Source organism: Takifugu flavidus, chromosome 16 (assembly GCF_003711565.1).
Source record: "Takifugu flavidus isolate HTHZ2018 chromosome 16, ASM371156v2, whole genome shotgun sequence".
Classification (NCBI taxonomy): domain Eukaryota; kingdom Metazoa; phylum Chordata; class Actinopteri; order Tetraodontiformes; family Tetraodontidae; genus Takifugu; species Takifugu flavidus.
In genome coordinates this window covers 7,540,024-7,546,717 of record NC_079535.1, presented here as the reverse complement: position 1 = coordinate 7,546,717, position 6,694 = coordinate 7,540,024, and the positions used below count along the sequence as shown (strand labels likewise).

At 49.9% G+C, this 6,694-nt stretch overlaps 1 long non-coding RNA gene across 1 annotated transcript; it reads left to right on the top strand.

Moving 5' to 3' along the window:
* Positions 1 to 2,178: 2,178 nt before the first annotated feature.
* LOC130513049 (uncharacterized) lies at positions 2,179 to 4,301 on the top strand. The gene is made up of 2 exons (XR_008946592.1): positions 2,179 to 3,704; positions 3,890 to 4,301. It is a non-coding gene; the product is annotated as an uncharacterized LOC130513049 (long non-coding RNA).
* Positions 4,302 to 6,694: the final 2,393 nt, after the last annotated feature.

The following is a 6,694-nucleotide window of genomic DNA, read 5'->3' as shown; positions in this document are numbered from 1 at the left end:
TGCCAGTGTCACCGGCGGTGGCTGCTGGTTGTGCTAATGCACCCTGACTGCTGGCCCCCAGTCACAGAACAACAAAGGTGGTGTTAGCATTGGGGGGGGGGGGGACCCCAGACCTGCAGATGTTGCTGCTGGGAGCTGTGTGAAGGTGTGTGTGAGGTGAAGTGTGATGGTTTATTAGTGATATAAAAGTGGACGCGCTTTCATATGCGTGCGCGTGCGGCTCCGCGTCGCCCGTGTCAGCGCTGCGGCCCCCGTGGCTACGCGGCGCCCAGCTGGGAGGAAGAGCGAGCGCATTCATCCTGACTCTCAGGGGCCGTGGGCCACACAGGTACCCGGCGCGGGGATGAAAGGCTGCGCTGCAGATGTCGCCCGCTGGGGTTCAGCGGCCCAGCCAGCAAATGTCATGTTTGGCAGCTGGCACGCCGCTGCTCTCCCACCAGTTGTTGGCAGAAGCCTTTTCTAAAGGATGCTAGAGTGGGATGCAAGCGTCGGCAGCACCCTGGTGGGAGCAACATTAAAGAGAGTAGCTGGCTTCTATCTGTCATAGAACATTAACCTTGTCCTATTTCCTGCTCATGCAGCTGACGCGTCTCTGCCCCCCCCCCACCGATAACTTACACATGTGTGCGTGCATGTCTGCACATCGTGGGCCTCTGTTGGCTTGACTTTGGGTCAGTTGGCTCACAGTAAAAAACTCTTTTTTTCTGCTCTTCAGGAAAAATCTTTTCCGTTTGAATCTTCCCGCTTTGACTGCGTGCACCTCCTGGTGTCCCGGGACTGGTGTCCCTCGCTCCATACACGTTTTGTGGACGTCTGTCCTTCAAACAGTCCCGCTTGTCGAAGTCTGCAGATGTCTGACTGCTCTGTGTGTGCGACAGAACCGGGGCGGCGGCTCGTTTTCAGTCCTTCCATCGGCACTGCCAAATCTGCTCCGGCCCTTGGCCTCCGTGTTAATGCGCACCAGGACAAAATCCCATTTGTGCAAAAGCTAAAAGAAGGCATTCAAAAAGGTCAGCTTCTCACCTTTTCAGTTACAGAATACAGTAAAACATGGGGAGAGGTTGAGCTGAGAGGTTGCAGAACTGCTTTTATTGTCTTTATTCTGCAGGTTTTAACCATCTCTTAAGTGTAGAGTTTCATTCTGAATCGCAAAACCGGTTTGGATGCAGCACGTTTTAGCCCCGTGTGGTCTGTGCTCTGGTTTCTATTATGTATCTGAGCGAGTCAGAGTGATTTTAAACCCTTTTCAGACCCAAAACAGGACTTTAACATATTTCTGCAGTGATGAAATGTGACTCTGGATGGTTGTTGCGCTCCGAAGTTCAATCAATCTCGGTGTGGTGCTCCAGTATGACACTGGAAACAGCTGGTTAGCTTAGCCCGTAGCAAAACAACTGTAGAGAGGCTTCCCAGCACCTCTATGGATCATTAATTATCTGGGTTGTTTAATCCTTGGAAAACCCCTAACGAAAAAAGAAATCCCAACGTTTTGTGGTTTTACGGAGCATTACGTCCAAGATTATTCATCGGTTTCCACAATTCTGCTCCACGCTGTCCAAGAAATATCCTGGCGCATTAGCCTATCGCATTACTGTAGAAGCCCCCAGTGTAATTTTAAAGGATTCAAGCATGTGATAGATTTTTGTTAGCTTTGAAGAGGAACAAGACGAGGTGTTTCCCCACGTTCCTCCTCTTTGTTCTCGGCTTATCTGCTTGGCTTTGCGGGACTGGCATTAATCTCCTCATCAAAGAATAGTCTTGTTTTCTTTAAAAGGTTTATTTACAATAGTTGGGGGAGAGTTCAGCGTTTGCAGGTGGATCAGTCAGCAAATATTGTCCGAGGCTTCTGTCATATACATTTTTAATCATTGTTTCATTAGAGTGTCTGTAGTCTGTGGCTTTGAAGAGCCTTGTCTGTTATTAAAACAAGTCTCTCTCAGACACACACACACACACACACGCTCGCACGCACGCACGCACGCACATGTGCCAAGTGGACAAATCACACCCAGGGGATTCGGACGCATGCAATTAAGATTATGATCAATGACAAGTCAATCATGTCAGCCTGTTCCCCTCTCCCTTCCCCAACTCAGCAATTATTTTCCAGCTGGTGGGGTCTGCCCTGGACCGTTGTCGGAGACATTAAACTCCTCTTTTTCCATCATCCCCCCCCCCCCCCATGCGTGCCTCCATGGCTCCTCCTCCTCCCCCCTCTCTACGTTCCTACCCCCGAGCGGGCTGCTCAGTCCTCTTGCGCTCCTGCTGGTCAAGGCGGCGTTTAGCTCCGTCAGTCACGTCTGACAGCTCCGGGCTTTCCGCCATTACCCTCTGGCCTCCCAGCCGTGTTAGGTCACGTGGCCCCGCCTCACATACTGACACAAACACACCATAAAGAGCGATGATGGGGATGGGAAGGGGGGGTTTACTGTTCCCCACAGGTCTGAAAGAGCCTCAAATGCTTCTATGTGCTCCTGTATTTGCCAGACGTGCACAAATGTAACTTCCTATTGTTTTAGCCTGTTTTTGACCTGTGTGGAAGATCAGAGAAGAGAAGCAGCATCTGTCCTCTTGTTCTCGGCTCTTTCATTGGTTTTAATTGGCAGCTCGCACGCTTCCAGAGTTTCTCAGGTACATCAGCTGCACAGAATAATGGCGTCCTGCGTGCTCGTGTATGTTTCAGAGGCTCGTGAGCTCGGTCGTGGCCATTATTCACCACAGAAAGACTCGCGGGCCTGCCAGCACAGGCGCCGCTCCTGCGCTATCTGAGAGCAGATAAAGGAGGCAGGTGTGAAGAGGAAATTAATGTAAATCCATCAGTCTTCAATTAGAGCCCTGCCCACACCCAAACTGAAGGCTCCAGCTCAGGCCAATCAGAGCCAGCCCAGTTCGCGGCCCGGCCCCACCTGCACGGAGACGACGGCGGCCCCACTGTGCAAACACTCAGGAGCTGCACCGTGTTTTAATGAGGAGGGAGCGTGTGTCACCCGTGAGTCGCGCAGGTGCGAGCAAAACGTGCATGCGTGGCCACATGTGCCCCCTCCATGAGGCTGCAGCAGTCCTGCGCGCACGGAGGCGCGGGGTCACAGACTCTCCATGGACTGCGGGTGAGGTGGGGGCGGGGTAGGGAGCCGCAGTTTAACCTAATTTGGTTGTAATTACAAAGACAGGAAGTCCACCTGCCACACATACGGCTGCGTTCCCCTCCTGTCGCAGGCGGTCCGGGGGTGGGGGGGAGAAGGGGGCCCCGGCCCGCACCGCTTCTCTTTTATCTGGCGTCCTTCTCTGCGGTACCAAAAGGCATGTCATCACATAGAAGGCACAGCCGCGACCCAGCTGAATGCTTTAAATAACTGCCAGCAAATATTTGAAAATCAAATCGTGGTGGAGCGATAAGGAGGGTTTTAATGGGGCTCTGGGAGGCTTTCAAATGTCAAAATAAATGTTATCTGACAAGAGCAGAACAGTTCTCACGTGTCGCACAAGCAGCGAATCTTCAGTCAGCGCCGCGGTTGGTTTTAGTTGGGTTTGTTCCGTGTGGTAGCCACAACAGCCGGGCACGGAGAGTTTGTAGTAGCAACATAAAGCCGACGGCGTGATGGGAATGGAGCGGTTTCGTGACCCAAGGATGCGCCGGCCAGATGTTATTCATATCTGGCTACATGATCTGGAGTCTGTTGTGACTTCTGGAGGTGCACGTGCAGGTAAGTGTGCACGTATGGTGAGTTCACAAGCCTTTGCTCTTTTTTTTTGGTCAATAATTAAGAAAGTTTTTAAAAAAAGACTCTGAATTTTCATTTTCACCTGAATCTGCCTCCTGAAGGTTCAGAAAGCGTCTGCAGAGTGTTTGTGTTATTGTATTTGTGTTTATTTATATTTGTATCAGCAGCTGGCTGCTCACACAGCAGGGGGGATCCGCTGTCAGGACCTGGTTGAGGTGGTTCCTATTTCCTGTGCCTTCCGGACTTCTCCCCGGGGAAGTGCTTCAGGTTTGTCCAGCTCGGAGGAGATCCCGAGGCAGACCTGGAGGGATTACATTTCCCCTCTGGCCCTGGAACACCTCGCGTTCTCTCTCTGGACCCAGATAGGAGAGCTGGACGAAGGGTGGGCTTCCTTTCAGACATTGGAGAATGGATCAGAACAGCTCTTTGGTCCAAATTATAATAGGGGCAGTCCAGGAGGCCTGGTGGTGAAGTGGGCTCAGAGCGGAACACCTGTCACACAACAGCCCATCAAAACATTCCAAACATAAAAGAAATCATTTTAGCCACTATTTTGAAATATAAAAAATGTAAAAATTGCACAGTGGTGATTTTAATTTGTTTCGTCAATATAGCCTTTTCAAGGAACCCCACATAATAAGCACAATAATCATCTCCAAAGGCTAACATGACCTAATATTTATTACATTTCTGCCATTTTCTCTAATATTTGTATTTAGCACTTTAAAAGAATCCACCTGTGCTGCACCCAGACCCTGTCTGGGCTGCGCTAACACACACGGCTACGTCTCCTTCCCTCTCCAGAGCCTGTGAACAGGCTGCACTTACAATCTGCATCAGATTCTTCTGTTACAACAACCTTTCTCAATAAATGTAGCAGAGTAACCCGTGAAGCCTACTTTAGCTCGCTTCTGTTGGGTCGTATCAGCCCTACTCGATTACACCGTTCTGTTAATGGCAGCTTCTGTCAACATAAAGCTCAAACAAGGAACCTGATTGTTCTGCTAATGTGTTACTTCCTGTTGGAGTCACCGCTCCGGAATGGAGCCTGCTGGCTAACGCTGGAAGAGAATCTGGGATCAGAGAGATCACAGACAAGCCAGGGTTTCACCTAGCAACGGGCTAGCAAAAAAGCAGACCACTCAGCTTCTGCGGCCCAGGATCCAGGAGATGGATTTCACCAAAACAAGTGGAGGGAAACCGACACACTTAAGAGCCTGGTGGGCCGAAAGAGAGGAAGCTAAACGTCTCTGGTTTACTTGCATGACCTTTTATCAACATGCTAACACATGCTACAAATAATATGACACCGCATGTGTAATTTTCTGGAATATTTCACACATCAGAAATGTGGCGCAGCAGTACAAGTTGCCACTTTTTTTGGAGCTTGTGCCTCAACTTTTGGATTTACTCTGCTCTGCTTTGATCTCACGGCATTTAAACCAATAGCATTCAAACAGGGTGATGACTGGAGCCGAGGCTTATGGGAATATCTATCCTGCTCTACATGCGGGGGGGGTGGGGGGGGGCAAAGTAGTGTAATGATGATGGAAAGGCAGTGAGACCAGGAAGTGAGTGGAAGGTGGTGTGATGGGGGGGGGGGGGGTCGTCTCCTTGGCAGGGAAAGTGCCGCGTTGTTGCAGCCGTACTCCTTTTTTCTTGACAATCAGGAGTCAAAGGTCAGGGTCCAGTTGGTGCCGTGTGAGCATTGTTCAAGAAGTAGTGGGTGAAGAATACCAATAAAGCCCCAGGCTTCAGATTGCACACACACACACACCACACACACACACACACACACACATCCCTACAATCACATTGTCTGACGCATGACCAAATTAGATAAAAAATGAAGCCGAATGGGTGATTTGTGCCGGGAATAATTAGCTGAAACTCCCTTGCATCACTCTTGATTACAAGGAAGGGAGTTTAAGGAGAAGATCCCAGCTTTAATGGCACACTGCATTAGCAGTTAAGCCTCATTTCGCCGGTGAAGAGCTGTGGTGCTCACGTGCCTTGCCTGTGTTGGCGCCTTGCGTCACTGCGAGGAGCGACCACGGACAGGCTGGTGCAGTGGGCCCGGTTCTGGTCCTTTCCTCCAACTCCCTGAGGAAGACTCTATCTCCTGAAGTTATGTTTTGCAAAGTTAAAAACTCACTGACCATCTGATTGACACCCTGGTGCTCCGAGAAGTGGCATATATTTATTTCCAGCGAGTGATTGAATCAAATTTGTCCTGTTTTTAACTATGTTAGGGGGAGGGAAAAAAAATTGTTTGGCGGATGCACGGCGCACGCTGGTGGCTTCCCGGAGCCAAAAGCACTTTATTTATGTTTGGATGGCAGCGGGTGTTCAGTTCTGCTTGGCACCCATGGCGTACTGTGGTCTTTGGCACCTCTTTGCCTCCCTCTTGTCCCCTAACGTGAACTTTCCCTATCCCCAATCAGTACACAAACATGTATGTATGGGGCTATAGGGCGCGCACATACACACGTATTCATCCGCATGCTTGTTTCTCTGATCTACAGTTTAGAGTTTCTGCGCTGAATAAAAGCACCAAGCTGTGGCTGCGCTTTGTACCGCATAAATATTTCACCGACTCTTTTAATCTCTTACTTTTCTCTGCTAATTAGATGTGAGATGTTTTTCAGAAAGTGGTTTTGGAATTTAAACTAATCCTCAGTTCACCCAAGGTCACGCCGCTGTCGAGCAAAGAGATCCAAGAAGAAGTAAAAGAAAAAAACAGAAAGTCCATGAGTTAAGATGAATACGTACGCCAGCGGCTAATCTTCTACTTTGTGATTTTTGCTACTTGAAACTTGCTTAAGACGTCACATGCAGGGCACGAGTGACTCATGTAGTCATGCCAGCCAAGTGCGACTTCTAATCTTCCCTCGGCTCTGCTTGTGCAGGAGCCCAGCGCTCTGCCAGGGCGTCCGACTTCAGCCATTCCAGAAATTCCGAGCTGCAAGGTC